The sequence below is a fragment of the Corythoichthys intestinalis genome, chromosome 10, assembly GCF_030265065.1.
Source record: "Corythoichthys intestinalis isolate RoL2023-P3 chromosome 10, ASM3026506v1, whole genome shotgun sequence".
Lineage (NCBI taxonomy): Eukaryota > Metazoa > Chordata > Actinopteri > Syngnathiformes > Syngnathidae > Corythoichthys > Corythoichthys intestinalis.
Genome location: NC_080404.1, coordinates 51,768,131 through 51,794,901, shown reverse-complemented (window position 1 = coordinate 51,794,901; position 26,771 = coordinate 51,768,131). Strand labels below are relative to the sequence as shown.

General features: G+C 37.3%; 1 protein-coding gene across 2 annotated transcripts in view; it reads right to left on the bottom strand.

Annotated features, from left to right (window-relative positions):
- zmiz1a (zinc finger, MIZ-type containing 1a) overlaps nt 1-26,771 on the bottom strand; it is a 509,241-nt gene that overhangs the window by 256,421 nt on the left and 226,049 nt on the right. For both annotated transcript variants that reach the window (XM_057849271.1, XM_057849277.1), the window contains exon 4: nt 6,668-6,752. The gene's annotated coding sequence lies outside the window, so the exon portion shown is untranslated. The remainder of the gene's footprint in view (nt 1-6,667; nt 6,753-26,771) is intronic.

Genomic DNA, 26,771 nt, shown 5'->3' with positions numbered 1-26,771 from the left:
TGAGTATACATCCTAATAAATAACCCAGTCAAATGCCATAAATTGTAATTCTTAAACAAACCATATTAAAAATAACATTAAAAAAAAAAAAAAAAAAAAAAAAAAAAACAGGTAGGAAGCCCCTAAAGGGACATCGACAGAAATAATATATATTTAAGCAATCTGGTGCGCACCAGACAATCTGATAAACATTAGCATAATATAGCATTTAAGCTAACGGGGTTTTGCTATGCAAGTTAGCCAAGTGCAACAATGCAACAAGTGGCTAACTTGCATAGTAAAAGTCCGCTAGCTTAAACATTATATAATGCTAATGTTTACAACAATTGGTTAAGTTGAATAGCAAAAGTCCATTAGCTTAAATACTATAATGCTAATGTTTACAACAATTGTCTAACTTGCATAGCAAAACTCCGCTAGCTTAAATGCTATATGATGCTAATGGGTACAACAACTGGCTAACTTACATAGCAGAAGTGCGCTAGCTTAAATGCTACATAACGCTAATGTTTACAACAATCGGCTAACTTACATAGCAAAAGTCTGCTAGCCTAAATGCTATATAATGCCAATGGTTACAACAATTGGCTAACTTACATAGCAAAAGTTCACTAGCTTAAATGCTACATAATGCTTATGTTTACAACAATCGTCTAACTTACATAGCAAAAGTCCGCTAGCTTAAATGCTGTATAATGCTAATGTTTACAACAATTGGCTCACCTAAACTCTGCTAGCTCAAATGCTATATAATACTAATGTTTAAAACAATTGGCTAACTTACATAGCAAACGTCTGCTAGCTTAAATGCTATATAATGTTAATGTTTACAACTATTGGCTAACTTGCATAGCAAAAGTCCGCTAGGTTAAATGCTATATAATGCTAATGTTTATAACAATTGGCTAACCAAAACTCTGCTAGCTCAAATGCTACATAATGTTAATGTTTACAACAATTGGCTAACTTGCATAGCAAAAGTCTGCTAGCTTAAATACTATATAATGCCAATGTTTACAACACTTGGCTAACTTGCATGGCAAAAATCCACTAGCTTAAATGCTATATAATGCGAACGTTTACAACAATTGGTTAACTTGCATCACAAAAGTCCGCTAGCATAAATGCTATATAATGCTAATGTTTACCAGATAGTTTCTGGTGCGCACCAGATTGCTTATATTTATTTTATTTCTGTCAATGTTGCTTTAGGGGCTCCGTAGTTACATTTGGGTTTCATGTGGGCTCGACCCCCTGACTTAAATCATATGAAACACTTTAGGATGAACTATAACAAATGTTGTGACCTTTAAAATAGAAAACAATACGCAATTAAGGCAAGGTGTCAAAATGCTTTTTGTCACACTGACGAATTGATTCAACACAGCTAGACGATACAGAAAATAATTTATTTTTAAACGTACTGTACTACACTCCAACTTGTCAATGATGTAATTGATTATGAATTCCATCACAAGGTTCATATCATGTAAACCTTGCCACAATGTCAGGCTGACATCACCCTTCCTGTATAAAAGTGATTGAAAATGCAGCAGAAAGTCACCCTTTGGACCTCTCTAAAGCGTCTGCTACTCAACAGCCTTCTGACAAGGTTGCGTCCTTGTTTTCCAAGAGCCCCGCATGTTAAATGGCCGGCCGAGCCAAAACGTCCTAGCTGATTTATTTCCAAAAGGCGTTGCATTCTACAATAACGCGACACCCAAACATGCCGGTTCTCCTTGGCGACCTCACAAAGGCCGCAGTGTTCGAGTGGCAACAGCGAGCCTGAACATTAAAAACGCATCCAATCATAGCAAGGAAGGGGGCGGCTAACCGTCTAACAACCGTCTAACATGTTTGGAGCCTTGATATGTAGACCCTTTCTAAACAAATTAATCCCTGTGTTATTCATCGCGGGTTGTCTGGACAGGTTCTGCTTCAGTTTCACAATTGTTTGATGGCGCATTGTGTTATGATGATGAAGTGGAGAGGAAAAAGATCGGGAATTCAGCATGACAGTACCTGAAAAAAGTTGTCTTTTCATACTTTCAAGAGCGAGACACATTCAGCACCTCTGTTCTGTTGACTGACTCACACTCTTCATTGCGCCGGGTTTACAACTCGTATTGCGTGTGTGTGTTAAACCAGTCGCTTTCTATGCGCTGACGTCCATGTGCTAATCGCTTTGGCTGATCCCTGCTCGTAGCGCATGTGTGTAGGTATGTGTGTGCATCCAGCTGTAAGAGCGAAAGCATCATTGCCTGTGTGCACGTGTGTGTGGCAGATGTTTCCCGTGTGGTGGTATTGCTCACCACGCACGCGCGCACTCACACCAATGAAGATTAACCGGCTGGTTTACTTATTTATTTGCTGTCTGAATCCCACCTACCCCTGGCACCTCAATCCTCATCCTTAATCCCTGGTAGCAAACTAGAGTGCAGGTGAGGCAACAGCAATAAAGCATTAAAATTGGATAACTTTCAAAATGTTGAGGAACGTTGAGCATTCAGAAGCACTTAGAAAGAATCTGCAGTCCAAAAGTCCATAGCATGATCAAACAAAACGCATGATACAACAGGTTTATTTTATCGCTGCAAGATATACGTCCCCGGGTTACGAACGGGTTCCGTTCCGAAGCTGGCGATGTAAAGAGAATTTCAGCGTAAATCAGAAATAACTCTTTAAAAAGCCCTAAATACACCCTAAATCTCAGAAAATAACTATCCAAAAACATGTATTATACATTAGTGCTGTCAAATTTATCGCGTTAACGGGCGGTAATTAATTTTTTAAATTAATCACGTTAAAATATTTGACGCATTTAACTAGGGCTGTCAAAATTATCGCGTTAACGGGTGTTAATTTTTAAAATTAATCACGTTAAAATATTTGACTCATTTAATGCACATGCCCCGCTCAAACAGATTAAAATGACAGCAAAGTGTCATTTTAACTGGTTACTTGTGATTTTTGGTGTTTTGCCGCCCTCTGCTGGCGCTTGGGTGCGACTGATTTTATGGGTTTCAGCACCATAATTATTATTGACATCAACAATGGCGAATTTTAAAACTTTATTAAAACGAAAACATTAAGGGGGGTTTTAATATAAAATTTATATAACTTGTACTAACATTTATCTTTTAAGAACTACAAGTCTTTCTATCCATGGATCGCTTTAACAGAATGTTAATAATGTTAATGCCATCTTAACAAATACAGTACTTATGTACTAGAGGTGTGCAAAATTTCCGATTCTTAGATTATTCGCGATTCGGCCGTGGAAGATTCGAGAACGATTCACAAACATCCAAATTCCGATTATTGAAATATGCCAAGTAAAGCGGAAGTACAACACACTCAGCGCGCCGCGCGGGCTTCGGGACGGAACGGAGCGGGAGTAGCTAAACATTATGCTTCTCATTAACCGGCCCCTCGGGTAATGCCAACGCTCAACAAACGGCTCTAGCTCAACTCATGCCAGGAGATAAAAAGACACAACAACATACCTGCCTGCTGCCGAAAAGCTGCTACAAGTACAGCTAAGCTACATAATGTTACGGTAGATATCATTTATATAGGACTAGATGGATTGTAGACTCGGTAGCGGTAGCAGCACATCTGCAAAAAGCTAGATGCGGGCGTTAGTAAACGGCCGCCATCTTAAAGCAGTAAACTTCCCTGCAATGCTGTTGTAGCGAACCTTCCAAGCAAACCTAATTAACTTTTTATCTAAAATACTCTTAAATCGGTAAAATATTGACTTGAATCTATCTTTAAAATAGTTTTAAAACTTTCACATGTCAAAAGTAGACAAGAGGGAAATGATGGAATAACGGGAGCAATTTTAACAACTTTAACGGTTGATTCACAACATTAAATTAATTGAATGTAGTTTAAAGCTGCTGATACAGGATGGGGACTGAAGTTTTTTTATTTAATGTTATTTTTGTATATTTGTTTATTGCTATATGTTAACTTGATACTGAAATAGTAGTTTGGTTTCGCCTGAGAGTATTTTTGAACAATTTTGGAACTAATGTACAAAACTTTATTTAAAAAAAAAAAAAAAAAAAAAAAAAAAAGGGGAGGGGGGTGCATCAATAATCGTTTTATAATCGAATCGGAGCCTCTGAATCGTAATCGTAATCGAATCGTTAGGTGCCCAAAGATTCCCAGCTCTATTATGTACAGTATGAATGTATATATCCGTCTTGTGTCTTATATTTCCATTCCAACAATAATTTACAGAAAAATATGGCATATTTTACAGATGGTTTGAATTGCGATTAATTACGATTGATTAATTTTTAAGCTGTGATTAACTCGATTAAAAGTTTTAATCGTTTGACAGCCCTACATTTAACGCATGCGCGGAATGACACGCTCATGCATTGCCTCAAACAGATTACAATGACGCTGTTTTTTTTTGCACATTTAGAACTGAGAGGCAGAAAAATTCGAGTGGACACAGGCATCTGCCCGACATTCATGGTTGCCCAACTTTCCATCATGCATTTGGGCGGAACAGTTAAGTCGCTACAGTATCATTTACTGAACGCACAACAAAAATAATATTCCTAGCTCTCAAAAAAAAAAAAGTTCACAAAACAAAAAGCGCTCAATGCAAAGAGAACTGGCATTCCCAATCAAAATAGCTATGCAAAATACACATAAAACTTACTCAGACTTTGGTCAAACTCTATTCTAACATTTCGTTTAGCTCAACAAATACACTGGATGGCAATATTTGGTCACAATATACAAACTGTTAGGGGTCTCATAGGTTGCGAAGTCAACACTCAAATGAACGTAAGGTTCAATTAACCCGGAAACTACAGCATCAGTCGAGGGGCAAAACACACTCGTTGGCTAGATCTCTAATTAATTTAAAACTCGCCATTGACACCTTGTGGTGTATTTCAATCACTACCTTACGTAGTTAAAGACACTGTGTTAGAATGGCAGGGAGCCCATGTGACGTCCCGCTCGGCGACGTCAACAATGGCGAGCTATTAGTTTATTTTTTGATTGAAAATTTTACAAACTTTATTAAAACGAAAACATTAAGAGGGGTTTTAATAGAAAATTTCTATAACTTGTACTATCATTTATCTTTTAAGAACTACAAGTCTTTCTATCCATGGATTGCTTTAACAGAATGTTAATAATGTTAATGCCATTTTGTTGATTCATTGTCATAATAAACAAATACAGTACTTATGTACAGTATGTTGAATGTATTTATGCGTCTTTTGTCTTATATTTCCATTCCAACAATAATTTACAGAAAAATATGGCATACTTTTTACATGGTTTGAATTGCGATTAATTACTTTTTAAGCTGTGATTAACTCGATTAAAAATTTTAATTGTTCGACAGCCCTACATTTAACGCATGCGCGGAATGACCCGCTCATGCATTGCCTCAAACAGATTACAATGACGCCGTTTTTTTGCACATTTAGAACTGAGAGGCAGAAAAATGTGAGTGGACACAGGCGTTCATTGGACCGCGCCGCTTATTGGCATAAGCTTTGGCAACTCTTTCACAACAAACATAACTATTGTGACGAGCAACGTGGGGAAGAATGACAGGAGATGATCTTTTTCTTAACACACTTCATTGAACACAACTCAGAACATATACCATTTGCAGCCACCACTGACAGTCATGGTTGCCCAACTTCCCATCATGCATTTGGGCGGAACAGTTAAGTCGCTACAGTGTCATTTACTGAAAGCACAACAAAAATAATATTCCTATCTCTCAAAAAAAAAAAAAAAATGTTCACAAAACGAAAAGCGCTCAATGTAAAGAGAACTGGCATTCCGAACTCAAAATAGCTATGCAAAATGCACATAAAACCTACTCAGACTTTGGTCAAACTCTATTCAAAGATTTCGTTTAGCTCAACAAATACACTAGATGGTAATATTTAGTCACAATATACAAACTATCAGACGCACACAAAAACACGCAGGTTTACTTTATGAATCATATTATTGAGGAGATTTCTCTTAAACTTAAAATTAAATGTAACAAAAACAAATAAACCATTATGTCAGAAAAGTCTAAGTAGTGCAGGGCTGCATCATTGCCGAGTGCGAGTTTTCAATTCAATTTCATAGCCCTTAATCACAATTCTCAAAGGTCTTCAATAGCATGGACTTAGTTTAATTCCACAGCCTGAAATGTAGTTCCTTATTAAAGTATTTCATCAATGACTCTATTCCCTGCTAAACAATTTTGATCCAGCCAACTCAAGAATGGCAAAAACTGTGGCATTTTTCGAGGAATAAGCATCTGTGGCGCATTTCTCCTTGTGTGTACACTATGCTGACACAGGCCACTGGCTTCTCAGCGGGGAATAACTGGCTGGCTTTTTTTTGGCCAGAGCCAAACAGGATCCTGCACAGCTCCTCATAAACAGCAGCTGCTCAGTCCCTCCCCGGCTGGCAGCCCAGGAGGGTCCAATCAAAAGCAGCCACATTGCTCCCTCACTTTGCCTTTGCATGCCAACTCTGCTCAAAGAGTTCGAGGGGGGAAGAAGGGGGGAAAGAAACACTCAAAAAAAGAAGCAGCCAAGACGAAAGAGAATGAGATGGAGAGGAAAAAAAAGAGTGTGCGCAATCCCCGCCTGTGTAAGAAGCTTGCGTGAACTCTAACCTTGTTGGTGCTGCAGCTGCACCCTCCGAGCTCGGACCCCTCATGTATTCGTGGTCCCTCGCTGACCCCTCCTCACGCGACAGACCTGAGGGAAAAGCAAATGTCATTAAATGGAAAGCTCCGCTTCAAAGGCGACGACAAATGTATGGAACTAAAATGTTTCACGGTGTTGAAAAATGTATATGTCGTGAGGGATTTAGCTGTTTACTGCTTCAGTGCCATCGCATTGACATGAATGTACTGTATATATACCGAACGTAATGTATATACCAGTGAAGTCCCTCCCTCCCTCCCTCCCCGCATTGAGGAACAATGCCCTTCCTAAAGGTTATCAGCAGCTTTGGTCAACCTCATTCTCAGTCCATTACACACCAAATTCACAGCTCCAATACAGCGCTTAGACATACCGCTCCTACCACAGGCTAATACAGAATCCATTTAAACATACATAATACAAATGACTTAATTCAATCACCACACAAGCACAAACCGCATGTCATTAGAGGTCATAATTGGTTTGGCAGCCGCACCTCACCTTTTTACTACTTTAACTTTGAACAGTGATAAATGTTTAGTTTTTTGCTTGATCTCAATGAATGATTTCATGGGATTTACTGCAGAGAGGAGTGACCATGGGGTGGCCCCCGCGCATCATTTCCACTTGTCTGCAGGACTATCACAATTGCAATTAGACACACTCAAGTAAAGAGAATGTCGGTGTCAGGATTAGCGATCAGGCAGCATAGAATAGAACGTCAACATATTCACACTTCAAGTGATTCACATATTACTGGGTTCTACACTTCACATTGCTGATTTGTGTACGCTCCACCCCACCTAATCAAATCTCTTTTTGATTCAGCCCCCTTGTCCTTCTCCTCGGCCCCCCCACTTGGTGTCCACGGGAAATTCAAATAGCTAATGGTAGCACCACTATATTCATAGGTAGTGTAGACATTCAATGTATTTCTTGTTGTTGTTTGTTCTTCTCCTCTGTCTCTGACTGTCCTCTTCTATTTTCCTTTCTGTCCCCCCATTACCCCTTCCTGCTCGCTGCTTTCTCCTAATAAACGAAACACAACGAATAATCACAACGGGAGTATATCAAATCCCACATACATTAAAAGTGTCCAGACCATGAGGGCACTCAGATTCCCATTCCTCTGTGTCATAGTAACTGAACAGGACAGGTTAAAAAAAACATATAATAAGGATGCAACAATACTTGGTTTAATTTTGAACCGTTCAATATGCCCTCTTCGATTCAATACGCAAAAACATTCGATCCAACTGAAAAAGCTCCCAAAATGCATTTTCCGAACTTTTTTTGTGGTCTCGCTCGCTAAAATGTCCGGCGCATTTTTTGCCTTGTAAATAAAGCTATGAGAAGGCTCCTCCCCGCTAGCACCACCCTCTCCACTCCTCTCCCACACTGCCTGATGTGCGGGAGCCGTGGGGCACGAGGACTATTGCCCGTGAGTAAACACAGAAGCTTACTGAGGCAGCTTGTCAGTTTTAATGTCAAATAGATTTGTTGTGTGGCAGCATTTTGGGTTAGCGATACACTATGCCCACTCATCAGTAATTGACAAAGACAGTCTTTACGGATATTTACAACAATGCCAGCTAATATATTGTTGCCGCCGACTTGGCTGCAACGTATAGCTTTGGTCTGACACCACACAGCTTAAACCCTGGGACACAAAGCACTAACTCACGGTTAAATGATGAAAAATGAGTGGCAAATTAATAACAACTAAGCCTAAACGATATATCGTTTAAACATCACCATCGCGATGAGCACGTGCGGGATGGTCCCATCGCAAGCACGTGCGAGTTTTTTTTTTTTTTTATCCATATACGCCTTGCTTTCTACTCTGCGCACAGCCTCACACCCTCCCTCTCCCAGCCCTTTGTTCCTCTCAGTCACTGCGGCACTTGCTTATTAAAGTCAACGATGGCTTTGATCTGGCCAAAGCAGACTTACTTCACACGGGCATCTGTCAATCATCGTTTAACTTGTTAAACAGTTTCTGCAAGGAAGCCGTGCTGGAATGAATGTGTGTGTGTGGAGACGGAGACATATAATTGCCAGTAGTGATCATGAGGAGTTTGAAATTTCTCCATGTCACTCCAACAGTCACAGCTACGGTAGATAAACAGAAGCATTTAATAAAGCCAAGCATTTATCTACTACAGTACTTTATTCTTGTTCAAAAATGATTTGGTTGGACAGTTATTGTTTAAAACTGATCATAATATTGACATATGAAGTGCTTAACCCTTGAGAGTCGAAGGACGCGCCGGCGCGTCGTCAGCGCACGTCGTCTTTGAAGCGCCCTCACGTTTTAAATACGTCACCCACATGCCGTTGGTTGGTCTCGTTTTAAAGTGCAGAAGTTGCGGTTTACTCTCGTTATTATTTGAAGTCAATCGACCAATTAAAACGTGAGATATTGTCAAGTTTTATAGTTTTATTGTCCTCTCAAAAAAACATTAAAACGCTGCATGGATCATTTGTTTGTGTCTATATTTCCATCATTTCTTGTCCTTTTTCAAAACGGAAGCTCCATGAAAAAACCACAAATCAAACGAACCCTTTCGAAGTCACAGTGGACACACTAAATGCGTTTTTTAAATAAATATAACTGCCATGCGAGGTTCCACCGAACGAGAGGGAGGAGTGTTCTGAAGCAGCGAGGTGGCGAGCCGACGGCCGTTTGGATCGAGCAGCGACTTTGTGTGACTTTGAGAATGAACGGAAAACTAAATTTAGCGCAAGCAATTGTGCTATTTGATCAACTTGAGGAAGAGGATGGTCCAAATTCGTCATCATCGTCTTCTTCGGAAGAGTCCTCGAGTGAAGATAGTGACGTATTTGAACACGTGGGTGACGCCATCGACGAGCAGAGGTAAGCAAACTCACTTTTTTTTTTTAGGCTGGAAAAAGTTTCTTTTGAAAGTTTCTTTTGATATTGCAAGACAAAGTTAATTTTGATGCAATATAAGTGTGTGTTTGTGTATATAATAATAAAATGTGCATATCAGATCAAAGTCGTACGTGAACTGTGTGTATCCAAGGCAGGAATTCATAATTGTGGTGATCTTCTTTCTATATGAAGATTAGGGATGTAGCACATATTCAGCTATGGTATTCTTTCTATTGTCATACATATAGATTTCCAATATTATTTATTGCTGTATATATTTTTATTTTATACTTTATTATTTTCATAAATACTGACTTTTTTTCATGTACATTTATAGTGACAATGAAAGTAAAGTGAAATGAAAATGGAAGGGTGGAAAGAGGACCAACACCCCATGGAAGTGTGGGCTGTGTGATGTCGCCCTGTTTCGAATTCCAGGACGAAACTGCTTTTCGGAGTGGCATGCCTGAAAAAAATTTAACTTGTTTATTGTAAATATTTTTGAAAATACTTTTTTCCCCCCAATGTTATATATATATAAATTTTTTCCCACAATCAGTCTTCTCAATTTGTGTATATAAATGTGTGTTCAAGAAGCTTGATTGTGTGTACATAGTTTTCATCAGGTGATGGGCCGCAATACCTAAACTCATAAAGAGATGGCCTCTAAACACTTTTTGTGTTAGATGGTATATATTTTTTCACTGTTCGGTCTGCTGTATATAACCTGTTTTGACTAGAGCATGTATAAAGGCAAAAAACGCCTATGCTATACCTGTTGTTTATGTTGAATTGTCAAATATAAGACTATTTATTCTAAATTTTTTTGGTTGAATGTTCATCGTAACATGTTGAATAAATATTACAAAGTTTCAAAATGGTTCGTTACGCATGTTTGGTTGTCAATTGGACATCAAAATTTAAAATTTTGACAAAACGATTGTGGAATTTTTGGTCTTTTTGGGCCCAAAATGATGATTTATAATTGGTCAGTGACGGAAACAACAGTTTGGACATGAAGTTCAAGGTGTCACAAAAAAAGGGACCAAACCAGGCCATCGTAAACAATTCTTTCTTTGAAATATAAAGGCAACTTCAAAGGCATGCAAAATCAGACAAAATAGGCCCAGACCTTAAAGGGTTAAAAACCATTTTATATACATTTTTTAAATCACTTTGGGCGAAAAAGTGAGACAAAACATGTCTTATATGTATCTATTTCCAATGCTAAATCTGAATAAATACATTGAGCACAAAAAAACACACCAAAAAAAAAAAAATTGGGGGGGTGCGCTACTTAGCGGTTTTTCACTTATCGCGGCGGGTTCTGGTCCCCATTAACCGTGAAAAACGAGGGATCACTGTACACTGTGGTGATGGTGAGTCATCTAGAGTCTTTCCAAACAGCTATTCAAGTCATCAAGTGAAAATTTCTTTTAAAATATATATATAATTTTTTTTTTATATCACAATTTAATATCGTAATATATCGCAAACACAAAAAAAAATCGCAACAATAGTTTTTTCCAATATCATTCAGGCCTACAACCTAGATGTGCTACGTTAGATCCCCCCCAAAGTCCCATGTCATTGGCTGCGTGAGCCCAGAGTGATCATGGGACACGCAGTCCATATACTACATCGATGAATTAAAAACCGCCGTGACTGAATGGAAGTTAAGCAGGCCAAATCAATCCATACCAGTGACTATAGATAATGCTGCAAATAATGTTAATTCAGTATGTAACACAGATGGACTTTGACCACAAATAGGATGTATTGCTCATATAGTAAACATAGCAGCTAAGAGACCTGTAGCAATCAACAGTGTGCCCTGCCTCACTTTACAGTTGTTCTCAGCACTTTTATACAAAATTTCTTCAGATCAGTAAGAGATAAGCGCACAAATATTATGGACTAAAATGCATTTTTATATGATGGCATTGTTATTTTTGCTTGTTAGCAAAATAATAAAACATTAAAAAATAACACTTGTATTATTTGTTTTGGAGCATTAAATGTATTGAATCGAATCGAAAATTGTGCTCCTCGTATCGAAAATCGTTACGAACCGTGACTTAACTATTGTTGCATCCATAATATACATATGGCGGACTATGATCTGCCATCAAGACTAGGGTTGGGCATCGACCATCGAGGGGATCTGGTTCCAACACTCCGATGATCCCGGAACCGTTCAAATTTTTAAATTTCGATTCCATGTTTTGATGCCCTGACCGCGGAGCAGAAAAAAATTGCTGTTGAAAACCATGAAGAAGAAGCCACATGAAGCATGTGTTTGTGCATTCCAACTTAGTTACAACCATGGACACGATGCGGCAGCGCTCAAAAGTTTGGCTAAACGTTACCTAAAAAAAAAAAATGATTACAACACAAGTATATCATGCAAAGGTGGCTGCACGACCAATATGATCAGACACCTCCGGCTTCATGGAATAGACATGCCGAGTACATAGCAGAGTGCCGTGCATTTGACACCCTGCGCCGGTCCTCTAACCAGTCAGAGCTAGGTAAGTAAAACAATAAATTCCGTCCGTCTTCTGCTGTCCCCGCGACCCGATCCCGGATGGATGGATGGACGGACGGACGGACGGACGGAATAATACGAGAATAAGGCGTATTATTACGTCAGGCTACGGTAGATATCACATGTATAAAGAATGAGATGCTAAATGACAGACTCAGCGGCGTTAGTAAACAGCTGCAATCTCAAAGCAGTAGACTTCTCAGTCTCTATAAGTAGCTACGTACTTTACGTAGCGCGTTTTCGCCTCCGTTAAAATCAACAGTATTAAAAGATCTTCAAATTATAATCAATAGAAGAATGTATACTAATGCTTCGTCTAGGCTCCCAGCTAAGGTACATGTATGTGTAAATGTTTTCTTCGTGATCTTTTGAAAAATAAACATCTTTATGCAAGTGCAGTCCTGTGGAAAGCAACTTCATAACATTCAAGTTCAAAGACTGATATTTATATACAAGTTAAAAATAGCCATGTAAGAAGTTCATATAATTTTTAAAAACATCGAGAGGTTAAGACATTGATATAAACTATGCAATTTTTTTTAACTTGCTTCTTAAAAGAATCGGAATCGAGATGTGGAATCGGAATCGAAACCGGAATCGTTCAATTTCAAACGATGCCCAACCCTAATCAAGACGCCCATCAAGATGGATTGTGACTGTTTCAAGCAAAAGTTAGGTTTACTAACTCGGCTGAGGTTTCAAATGAGGTGCATCCTGCTCAGGGTTGGGATGTCCGGACAAGGTTCAAATTCAAAACCTGACAAACTGTTTTCAAACTCATATTTTTTTTTACTTGTCCTGCTCTTCCTTTTCAGCTAAATTGTAAAGAGCCAACTTCCATACTCACGGTCAGCTCTCCTCATGTACATCTTTTTTACACTTCTTGACGAGGCAATGAAGGGGCCTCAGTGTGGGAGGAGGTTCAGTTTTTGGAGCATGTCCAAAAAGAAGACGACAGAAGGGGGGAAGGGGAACGGCATAAATACGCAAGGGAGTGAGCAGGTGTCACAGACAAATGTGATTTACGGGGTCTGCGTTCCATACAGTGCCAGCACATAAGCCTATTAGGCTGATATTACCCGCCTATAACATGCACCGCTGGACGCCCTAAAACATGTGTGTTGGAGCAGGGATTATAATAGTCACCCCCTGTTAAATTGAACAAACATGAAGTGCTGGAATGCATTAATAACATTCACCCATGATGATTCGATTCATTGACAGCAATAGATGCCCAATCCATTTGAACTGGAAGGGGCTGGAAGTGAATACTACATGAGAAACACCAGCAGAAAATTGCTAGCAGATATCAATGTGCTTCCGAATAATGAGCAGTCAACAACTAAGCGCTTCTTACAGGCTGTAGCACACGTCAAGAGAGAAAGCAAAATAGAGAGCAAGGGGCCGTTTACATTGTGACGCTCCAAGATACGACAAACTTCATATTTGTTTTTTTATGTGGTTTAATATCTATTCGAACAATGTCGCAATTCCGCGAAAAAACGATGTAGTATTCATGCCAGGCCCTAGGTGGCAGTGCAGTTTTACAAGGCGTCAGCTCATGATGCACTTCTTTCACAACAACCTCCTCAGCCCGGAAGACAACATACACGCCCACTCCAAGCAATGGCGTCCACAGGGTTTTTTCTTTTGCTCCAAAAGGCACAAAAATGGAAATATTAAATATATTTAAATTAAAAATAAAAAGATGCAGTAATTTAAAAAGCCGACGTTCTGCATTATTTGCTGTTTTAAATGTTTAGTAGCAGCGTATGCCCAAAGTGACGTGTGCGAGTGCTGACGTCATCGAAGCGAGAGATTTCCAATCATATGGTGGCTGAGCAAGCCCCGCAATCGAATCTAGTGCTGCAACGATTAATCGATTAACTCAAGTAATTCGATTAGAAAAAAAGCATTGAATCAAATTTTACTGTTTCAAGTATTCGTTAGTGACATTGTGAAAAAGTTTGCATTTAGTTTTGATCTGGGTCTATACAGTGCCCTCTAGTGGCAACAGTGAATATGGCATAACTCATTACCATGGTTGAATCTAGCTGTTCCCTGTTAAGACCAACATAAAGTAAGTTTTTGTTTGAGCTAATGTTTTTTATTAATGCATTTGTAACTTAGTTTATAGGTATATTTAGCCATTTTGTGGGAATATGTTTTTGAACAATTTGTTAAGAGTACTGTTAAAAAATTAAAATTAAAAAATAAAAGACTGCCAAAAGCATTTTATAGCGTTTAAGCTAGCAGGCTTTTGCTATGCAAGTTAGTCAATTGTTTTTTGTTGTATTTAGATCCTCATTTATTCTTTTTTTTTTTTTTTTTAATACCGTTTGGAGCTAAGCTCAGGTATTTTAATTTATTTTGAAATGAAAGTGAAATTCTGCATAGTTTGAAGAAACAATCAGGAATTTATTTTGTATTTGCATTTAATGCTCTTTTGAAAGTGCAATCTTAGCAAGCCTTTGTTTTACATATCCAAAAATTTATTCTGCAAAGCATTAAATGTTCCTAATCTGATTACTTGATTATTCGAATTTACTAGTGGATAGATTAAATCAACTACTAAAATAATCAATAGCTGCAGCCCTACGAATATTCCGCTTTGGAGGCCAGAATCAAAAGTTTGCGTCGTTACCATGTAAAGGCAAGGCCATCCCGCAACACAATTGTTGCATATTGGTGTCACAGTGTCACCATGTAAACGACCCACAAGATACCCAGAATCCTCATAAAAATGAATGATGATCCAGCGGAACTTTGGTTTTCCTGATTAATCAATGTCATTCGAACACCAAAGCAATGTATCCCATAGAAAGTAAACTCAACTAATCGGTTCAGACACCCAAAAATATGAACCTATCAGTAAACAACAGCCACTTGCAAGGTAAAAACAAGGGATCCACTTTCTCCCCAATTGTACTGTTGTTTGGTAGCATGTCACGTTCTGACACGTGTTCAATGCAGGGTGCTTTTCAAAGTTTCCTGCTCAAAGCCCCAAACCAAAACAATTACTTGCTGTACTGAAACCTCACCAAGGATGTTATGTTTGTTATTGGGGAGACACTTCGGGGAGCATGGGCAAAGAAAAAAAATTACATCGAAGTCTGCTTCCGGATAAAAATGCTGAACTGGGAATGTTTTTCCATTTTCATTAACACTTTTATATTTTCGATGCATAATGCATGAATATTAATGTCAGAACACTGCAGCAGGTAGAAATGAAAACCTCTAAGAGTCATTATAGTTGTAATTGTGCAACATCAGTCGGAATCAAACACCTTAATTCCTCAAATAAAGGTTTTGATTGTAATAGGAGATTTGTCTCAATTATTCGCCAACTGAATTTACCACATGATCCAAATATTGTGCGCAGCTGGACATTGAAAGATCTCAGCGCATTTAAAAACTCTGTTAAACAAAGACGCATCTTTTGCAGGGGTTACAATCTTTTAAGCTAGTTTTTCTTGGATGTTGATAATCCCTTTTGTTGCATTAGAACTGATTTAAAAAAATATGTTAAATGAAGATTAGAGACGAAACGTTATAAGGATACCTTCTGCTCTGAAACTATGTGTAAGTATTTTAACTCTATCTGTGTGTTTATGGGGAAAAGCTAGAAGAACAAAATTTGTAAATAAATCCTGCCGTAAGCAAGCTAACCTATAGGCTACTTATAGCTAGCTTGTAGCTTAACTGCTACAGTGAAGTGCAATGTCTACATGGTATTTGTATACCGGCGTGTATTTTGCTGTTGTGTTGAATGCATGCATGTTTCTTTGTTACAGTTTCACAAACTTTAACAAATTACTTCATGTAAACTCAAGAAAAGAGCAAGCCTTGTGTTTTATTGGATGGCATTCAATATTAATTAGCTGTCAGGCAGTGGACAAGGAAACGCACTGTTTTGGGCAGTGCCAGAACACGTATATATTTTTTTTGCATTTTTGAGAGCTAAAAAGCAACAAAATAATCCAGAAATACAATGGCATTTCCAGAGAAACCAAAATATACACGTTTTATCCTCTTCAGCATTCCCAGTAAAAGAGGGTAAAAAATACATTATTGTAAAAACTTTTCTTCAAATGATAAAAAAAAATAATTAGATTTCTTTAAAGCTAAAAACATTTGAATAAATGAAAAAAAAAGTCTATTTTAAGGAGTCCCGATAGGGACGACGACAGAAATAAAATAAATTTAAGCAGAAACTAGCCAATTTTAGCCAATTAGCCAAGTGTTGCATTGTTGCAATTGGCTAACTTGCATAGCAAAATTCCGCTAGCTTAAATGCTATACAATGCTAATGTTTACAACAATTGGCGAACTTGAATAGCAATAGTCCTTGCTTAAAATCTATATCATGGTAATGTTGACAACAATTGGCTAACTTGAAGAGCTCAAGTCAGCTAGCTCAAATGCTAAATAATTCTAATGTTTACAACAATTGTCTAACTTGCATAGCAAAAGTCCGCTCACGTAACTGCTATATCATGCTGATGTTTACAACAATTGGCTAACTTGCATAGCAAAAATCCTTGCTCAAAATCCATATCATGCTAATGTTTACAACAAGTGGCCAACTTGCATAGCAAAAATCCTTGCTCAAAATCCATATCGTGCTAATGTTTACACAATTGGCGAACCTGCATAGCTAGCTCAACTGCTATATAATGCTAATGTTTACAACAATTGACTAACTTACATAAAAAAAAAAGTCCTCTAGCTTAAATGCTATATAATGTTAATGTTTACAACAATTGGGTAGCCTGCATAGCAAAAGTCCTTCCTTAAAATCTATATCATGCTAATGTTTACAACAATTAGCCAACTTGCATAGCGAAATTCCGTTAGCTTATATTCTATATAACGCTAATGTTTACCAGATAGTTTCTGGTGCGCACCAGATTGATTAAATTTATTTCATTTCTGTCGATGTCCCTTTACCATTTTTTAAACGGTGGAAAAACTGAAGCTATTGGAAAATATAAGGCAGAAACTACACAAATATGCAATTGGAGAAAATCGCAAAATATATTCAACTGGATGAGGAATACACAAGTTTAAAAAAAAATACAATACAACTCAACAAAAATGCAAAAATATCAAGAACAACCCAAAAGCTCAACTGCTATATAATGCTAATGTTTACAACAATTGGCTAACTTGCATAGAAAAAGTCCTCTAGCTTAAATGCTATATAATGCTAGCGTTTACAACAATTGGCTAGCCTGCATAGCAAAAGTCCTTGCTTAAAATCTATGTCATGCTAATGTTTACAACAATTGGCTAACTTGCATAGCGGAATACCGCTAGCTTATATTCTATATAATGCTAATGTTTACCAGATAGTTTCTGGTGCGCACCAGATTGCTTAAATTTATTTCATTTCTGTCGATGTCCCTTTACCATTTTTTAAACGGTGGAAAAACTGAAGCTATTGGAAAATATAAGGCAGAAACTACACAAATATGCAATTGGAGAAAATCGCAAAATATATTCAAATGGATGAGGAATACACAAGTTTAAAATAAAATACAACATATTCATACAACTAAGCAAAATGCAAAAAATATTAAAAACCCAAAAATATGTCCCCCAAAAAATCTTTCATCAAAAAAATATTTGATGAAATTTGCTATAACTTGGACTGCTGAAAAGTAAATAAACACACTTCTTGTTTAAGCTTACCTGCTAAAACCCCTTATTCTAAGCTTGCAGATATATTGTAACTCCACAAAATAAACGACTTGCGCAGACACACTCACACACCCATGATGTATACATCTCGTCGCTCTCGGAGAAAGGCCTATAAAAGCCGATCTCATCTCCTTAAACGGGCGCGGCTGTCCCTTGGCGTTGTAACACAACTACTCATCAAGTGTTAAAGCAGAGAGAAAGACAGAGACCAAGAGAGAGGGGGGATAAAACAATCAATGCCCCCCAACAAGGCCAACACCAGTCAATGAGGTTAGGTGGAAGAGGCAGACACTGCAGCAAAAAGCAAAAGGCAAGAAGGCAAAAGTCCATCTCAGGCTGAGAGTGGTTGGTTAATATGTGTCATTGATTACCCCTATGCAAATAGAAGACCTCTACAAAGCAGAGAGTGTGATTTAAAGCGCGTCAGTGTCAGAAATCGATTGGCTGTGCAAGCCCGAGGAGCCGTTTCCCTCTTGCAGGGATGAAACACTTGACTTGGAGCAGCAAGATTCCTATCAGGAGGAAATTAGTGGAGGAATAGCAGTTTACCAAAACAAACAGGTCCCTCCTCCTTCCCGCTCGTCTAACTCAGATATCATTGTCATCTCTTATTTCCTCCGCTCCAGTTAAATGCTGTGAGTGAGAAACTGCATTTCATTCAAACAGGTCATTTGTAATATATATTATATATTGTGTCGCCTTAACAACTTGGCAATATATTGTCTCATAAATTATTGACGATATGCGATATTATTGTCAATTGTAGTGACAATACATTCTAATAAATTAACCATTCAAATACAATAAATTGTGACACTAAAATAAAATACAAACTACAGGTAGTCCCCGGTTTACCGACGAGTTCTGTTTCTACGCTGGTGATTTAACCCGATATCCGCAAAAGTCGGAATCAAGCCTTTAAGGACCCCTAAATCTCAAAATAACTCTCCAAAAAGTCCAAAAGTATTGGTTTTTGTTTAACTTATTCACTCCCAGCCATTTTCACCAGAGCAAGGCCCTTCACTCCCGGCCGCTTTACTGGATTTTGACTGATTTTGCAAGGCCCACAGAAAATTCTGTTCTATTGCTGTATAAACATGGAACCCACCAAAAGAAAGATTAGACTCTTTTTTCAGCAGGAAAAAAGTAAGTTCATATATTTTTCCATTCTTTAGAAATCAGCATTAGAAAATAGCTTAGTTTGAGCAATTTTCCAATTTCTGATGAAAAAACAGAGAAATTGAGCTTTTTGTGAAAGCATACATTTCAAACATAACTTTGACTTTAACAGTTATTTTTTGCTTTAGTTACATCCCAAACATCTGAATAATGTTTTCCTATTACAAAATAACAAACAACAAGACAAATAGAGCTTTTGATAGCATAGTAACAATTTATTTACACATAACTAACTGAGATGACAGCTGGGTTAACGTTTCCCTCATCGCCGCCTGTCTCATTTTTTCATAATGGGTGTCATTTTAAAGCTATTCTTGGTGTAGAATCAAACGTGTGTGTTTTCTGCTATATATATTAGGGCTGTCAAAATTATCGCGTTAACGGGCGGTAATTAATTTTTTAAAATTAATCACGTTAAAATATTTGACGCAATTAACGCACAAATGCCCCGCTCAAACAGATTAAAATGACAGCACAGTGAAATGTGTACTTGTGTTTTTCGGAGTTTTGGCGCCCTATGTTGGCGCTTGGGTGCGACTGATTTAATAGGCTTCAGCATCCATGAGCATTGTGTAAGTAATTATTGACATCAACAATGGCAGGCTACTAGTTTATTTTTTGATTGAAAATTTTACAAATTTTATTAAAACGAAAACATGAAGAGGGGTTTCAATATACAATTTCTCTAACTTGTACTAACATTTATTTTTTAAGAACTACAAGTCTTTCTATCCATGGATCGCTTTAACAGAATGTTAATAATGGTAATGCCATCTTGTTGATTTATTGTTATAATAAAGAAATACAGTACTTATGTACCGTATGTTGAATGGATATATCCATCTTGTGTCTTATTCCATTCCAACAATAATTTACAGAAAAATATAGCATGGTTTGAATTGCGATTAATTACGATTAATTCATTTTTAAGCTGTAATTAACTCGATAAAAAATTTTTAATCGTTTGACACCCCTAATATACACATATATATATATATATATATATATATATATATATATATATATATATATATATATATATACACACATATATATATTAGGGCTGTCAAACGATTAAAAATTTAACTCGATTAAAAATTTTAATCGTTTGACAGCCCTAATATATATATATATATATATATATATATATATATATATATATATATATATATATATATATATATATATATTAGGGCTGTCAAACGATTAAAATTTTAGTTAGTAGAGTTAAATAAAATGAATGAATTAATCGTATTAATCGCAATTCAAACCATCTATAAAATATGCCATATTTTTCTGTAAATTATATATATATATTCAGTAAAATAAATTGTTGGAATGGAAAGATAAGACACAAGATGGATATACATTCAACATACGGTACATAAGGACTGTAGTGGGCATTTCACTCTACTGTCATTTAAATCTGTCTATGCTGTCCTTACTCCGAAGCGTCTACTTTTTCCAAAGCTAGACAGCTAGTGAACGACGCCTTAATAATCAGACTTCTTCCTTTTTCATCTGATTTATTAATAAAATGGCCTAAAACCATTGTCCTCTTTAGACCGTCGTAAAACTACAAAAAAAAAGTACACAAGCATTGCATTAGCAACAACGTTAGCTGAGCACGCTACACAGGTTCACTAAACAAAAACAAAAAGCGTCTCGTACAAAAAATATAACATTTCGCTTACGACCATAATCTGTACATTCTTTACAACAACCATACCTACGGACAAATCTTGTCCAAGGATCATTTAAGCACAACTTTACAACGTAGGCGTCAGTCTGAGACGTCGTGCAGCCATATTGAACAGGTAAGATAACAATAAACCATGTCGCAAAGCGACCACAAGAGTTCGCTGTTAGACAGCACAAAAAGCCTTGCTATTAATTGCGTCAAATATTTTAACGTGATTAATTTAAAAAATTAATTACCGCACGTTAACGCGGTAATTTTGACAGCCCTAATACATATATATATATATACATACATATATATATATATATACATACATATACATACATACACACACATACATACACACATACACACACATACATACACACACATACATACACACACACACATATATATATATATATATATATATATATATATATATATTTAATAATTGTTTTTCTTAATTGCTGTCTTCGGCTCCCGGGAGCTGCCTCGTGAGCCTGCCAGCTCCTGCACGCAGACACTGACGCGAGTACGATGCCAATTGGAGAGATAGATCACACCAAAACAATATTTGTCTTGCTGGCCTGTGTTCAGCGGCGGTGGCCCACGGCATGCGGCCTTGTCAGGTAACAGCGGCAGGTAATTATGACAAAGCAGCGTTCCCTTGACGGAGCACAGTGATTCCGTTTCTGAGGGCTTAGCCTCCCTAAAATCTCCCCAAAGATAACATCTGATACTATTACAAAGTGTGTTTGGCGAGTCGCATAGTTTCCCCTCTCCTTGTGTTCTCGCTCCCTTTACGATTGTCGTAACACATCCAGAGGGAAACACCGTGACTTAAGCGAACCTTAACCTGTGACAACATCTGTTGTTTTACACTTGCTTGCAATGTTGTTCGAGCGATATATGATACTATATTAGCATGGGTTTTGTTTTTGACAGCCCTTTTAATTTTTGTCTTAGTCATTTGAACGAAAATACTTATTAGTCTTAGTCATATTTTTGTCATTTCAAAATATTTTTGACTATAAAATTCAAGTTTTAATCCAAAATGAATCAAAGTTTCCAACAATTTCGAATGAACATAGACCAGTACATATTGAAAAAAACGTGATGCTTCGAGCTGGCAAAAGTAAATGATTCCTCGTGGCGAATAAAATTACTCGGATTTTTAAACTCGAGTTACTCGAGTATTTGTTTCAGCTCTGGACAACAACAATGGTGTGTAGATCATTTTCTTTTAGAGCTACTGTAAATATTTCCTATATTAATTGTGTATATGGTAGGGCTGTCAAACGATTAATAATTTTAGTGGAGTTAATCAGAGCTTAAAAATTAATTAATCGTAATTAATCGTAATTCAAACCATCTTGCCATATTTTTCTGTAAATTATTGTTGGAATGGAATGAAATCCACAAGAAGGCATTAACATTATTAACATTCTTTCTGTTGAAGGGGTCCATGGATAGAAAGACTTGTAGTTCTTAAAAGATAAATGTTAGTACGAGTTATATTAACTTTATATTAAAACTCCTCGTAATGTTTTCGTTTTAATAAAATTTGTAAAATTTTCAATCAAAAAATAAACTAATAGCTCGCCATTGTTGATGTCGCCGAGCGGGATGTAACATGGGCTCCCTGCCGTTCATCCACAGTGTCTTTAACTACGTAAGGTAGTGATTGAAATACACCACAAGGTGTCAATGGCAAGTTTTAAATTAATTAGACATCTAGCCAAGGCAAAGTCTGAGTAAGTTTTATGTGTATTTTGCAAAGCAATTTTGATTGGGAATGCCAGTTCTCTTTGAATTGAGCGCTTTTCTTTTTGTGAACATTATTTTTTTGAGAGATAGGAATATTATTTTTGTTGTGCTTTCACTAAATGATACTGGAGCGACTTAACTGTTCCGCCCAAATGCATGATGGGAAGTTGGGCAACCATGACTGTCAGTGGTGGCTGCAAATGGTATACAGTATGTTCTGCGTTGTGTTCAATTTAGCGTGTTAAGCAAAAGATCGTCTCCTGTCATTCTTCCCCACGTCGTTCGCCACAATACTTATATTTGTTACGAAAGAGTTGCCAAAGCTTATGCCAATAAAAGGCACGGTCCAAGGAACGCCTGTCTCCACTCGCATTTCTCTACCTTTCCGCTCTCAATGTGCTAAAACGGCGTCATTGTAAACTGTTTGAGGCAACGCATGAACAGGTCATTCCGTGCATGCGTTAATTGCGTCAAATATTTTAACGTGATTAATTTAAAAAATTAATCACCGCCCGTTAACGCGATCAAATTGACAGCACTAGCATATAGCAAAATATATCACACAATATGACCCCAAAACATTGTTATTGAAACTCATTTAGCATTCTCAAACATTTTATTAGGTTTTAATAAATAATAATAAATTTCTTTAATTAATCACGTTAAAATATTTGACGCAATTAACACACATGCCCCGCTCAAACAGATTACAATGACAGCAAAGTGCAATGTCCACTTGTTACTTGTGTTTTTTTGGAGTTTTGAGTTCAAAACTTTTTGGTCCCCAAAAAAAGTGACACTTGAAAGAAAAAAAAAAATCTATCGTGTTAAGGGGCGGTAATTATTTTTTTAATTAATCACGTTAAAATATTTGATGCAATCAACGCACATGCCCCGCTCAAACAGATTAAAATGACAGCACGGTGTCATGGCCACTTTTTACTTGTGTTTTGTCGCCCTCTGCTGGCGCTTGGGTGCGACTGATTTTATGGGCTTAAGCACCCATGAGCATTGTGTAATTATTGACATCAATAATGGCGGGCTACTAGTTTGTTTTTTGATTGAAATTTTTACAAATTTTATTAAAACGAAAACATTAAGAGGGGTTTTAATATAAAATTTCTATAACTTGTACTAATATTTATCTTTTAAGAACTACAAGTCTTTCTATCCACGGATCGCTTTAACAAAATGTTGATAATGTTAATGCCATCTTGTTGATTTATTGTTGTAATAAACAAATACTGTACTTATGTACCGTATGTTGAATGTATATATCCATCTTGTGTCTTATCTTTCCATTCCAACAATAATTTACAGAAAAATATGGCAGATTTTATAGATGGTTTGAATTGCGATTAATTATGCTTAATTAATTTTTAAGCAGTAATTAACTCGATTAAAAATTTTAATCGTTTGACAGCCTTAGTTTTAATAGAAAAGCACAAAAATTACACACAAAAATAAGCAATTTAGTTATGTTTTACAAAATCAGTTTTGTGGTGATCAGGAGATTTACTCTCCCTGGTTTGTTTACAGCAGAGCTTTATTGGGGTATAAAACATCTCATTTCCAACGTTATCATCCAAGACCAGCCAAGCTGACCTGGTGATTACTTCACCGGCGTGGCATTTTCCCTTGGCCGACCCCAGTAATATGCCAGTACGCTTTTCCACAACAGGGGCTCGGCTGTCAACATAGTGAAGACATTTTAGATAATCCGGGAGATGTCTCTGTGTTTCCCAAGATTGTATCTTCAAAGGCAGAACGTCGGCCAGCTACCTTCACTTGAAAGGGAGAGAGACTGCTGAGCCCTTGTTGTGAAGGAGAAGTGGAATAGCATAAGAATGTAATCATTCTTTTGAAAGGGGGGATGGCCTGTCCTGGCTAGCAAATCTGGTGGTGGGGATACAAGGAACGTAGGGGAAGCTTGTTTTGACACCAATAAGCAGGGCGGGGGAACCTCTATTGGTCATGCAAACTCTCACCAGTGTGAACTCAGGAATAGTTGTAAGTCACACATAATGTGGCCCGGCCCTTTTATGGCTTTTTTTTGTTTGCTTCGCTGCCATGGACAGCGGGTAAAGTACACAGCTGACAAGTATGCCATCCCGGAATCACTGAAAGAATGAGCTGGAAATTTGAACGTGAAAAAAATGTTGATGAAAAATACTCTGAGACGTGGAGAGGAGGACATAATTTCAAATAGATATTTGTTATGGTTGTTGTTAGGAAAAAAATGTGGGGGAAAAAAATTTCATTTGTCATGATATGACGCAATTTCGCCGGCGCACGACATGGTGAGGCTGTCCGACTCCGATGCAGCCCACCACAACAGCTTTAAAAAATCCCAGGGGAAACTCTGTCCTTTGCAAACTTTGCAAATCTTTGTTATAGTACTTGGAAAAAATACTCGTGCTTCTAAAAAAATTAGCATATTGTGATAATGTTCATTATTTCCTCGTTGCCCCCGCACCGTCTCATCTGGCTAGATGGACCTCCTCTTGTTCCCTCACTGTATTGAATCTCTATAAACTGTAACTCCGTCTGCTAATTCCCTTTAGCAGTCCTGGTGCATCGTGTCTATCCGTCCTGGGAGTAGGCATGTGCCGGTATGAGATTTTGACGGTACGATAACCGTGAGCAAAAATACCGCGGTTTCACGGTATTGCAATTATAGCTCCAAAATGTGTTATTTTGAGATGGGTTTTTTTTCCATTGAACAGGATTTTTTTTTTCCAGAACATAGTTGCAAATTGGAACATGAATATATTGTTAAAATAAATAAATTATCAATAAAAAAAAAACAAATATTTTAAATAAAGTTAAAATATAACCATATACTCACAGCCACAGCTCAAGTTGCTCAAGATTAGAGCAAGAACAAAATAATTTCTATAAAAAAGTAAAAACACTTCTGAATGAAATTTTTTAAAATCTATACTGCATGATTTTTTTTTTGAGGTTGGAAAAGCTCAAGTGAAGTTTGGCCATTTTCAGCCACTTTGTCAACTCTAATCTACATGATGTCACGCCTTTGTATTAAAAATAACAAAGAATTCATAAGTTAATAAGTTAGTTAAAAATGTAAAAATTAATTAAAATGTAAATATTGTTGTGGAAAGGTTTCATCTAAAAAAAAAATTTTTTTTCTTAAATTTAAAAAAAAACATTGGGAGTGAGACCTCCCCTTGATCCAGCGAACGTGGATTTCTGCTTAGGGCAAGATCATCTTTCGCAATGAACGATCTTTGATGCTATCCCTTTTTCCACTTCATTAAAGTGAATCAAGCTTGTTTTCTCACTCTGCAGCTGTAACACTCGACGAAGTTGCTCTCCCGGCTAAGCCTAGGCTAACATTCGTCTTTGTAAGCTTTTAGTTAGTTTGTATATCCAATTTGAAAGGAAAATGTGTGTGTTGTTGTTGGCGAACTTTTTCATGATGCTAATCTGTTGAAGCTCCTCACACATTGAAAAATACAATTGTACAATGTTTTAAATGTAATCATTTTGTATTTTCCACTTACCACGATTTGAGAGCTCAATAAATTGAAGAAAAGAACGCCTTATGTTTGGAGTATTTGTTTTTGGGTTCCCTGGCTGTCTAGCCAAGAGCGTCACTTTCACACACAGCCACAAACGGGAGGGGGTAAGTGCTGCCGTGCCACGCCACTTCTGGCTCCATTTTTGACACATGAAAAATAGCAAATACCGTACAGCGGTCTGACGGAAAATTTTAGTGGTTTTGAAACCGCGACGTTTTCACACCACGGTAAACCGTGAAACCGGTAACCGGCACATGCCTACCTGGGAGTGGATCTCTCCTGACTGTGGTTCTCCCCAAGGTTTCTCATTTTTTCCAAAGAGCTTTCCTTGCCGACATGGAGGGTACAAGGATGAGGGATGCCCAGGACTTGGACTAAACTTTATTTCATTCATCTACTGTTTTTGACTGTGTATCATATTGCTTCTGCATGTTTATCAGTACTTTAAATAATGAACTTTATCACAATATGCTAATTTTTTTAGAAGGACCAGAACATGTTGTTAAAAAAAATCTTATTTGTCATGATATGAAACAAATTCGCCGCGACACAATATGATGGGTTTGTCCTTCTCAGACGCAGCCATCCACCACCACAGCTTCAAAAAATCCTAGGGGAAATCCTGCATTGTGAGTTCAGACTAAGACCAACATTAAAAGGGCTGCCAAAAACAACACTGCTTCTGCCACTGATTTCAGTTCAGTTCAGTTTAAGTTTATTGTCCCCTAAGAAGGGGAAACTTGTCTTA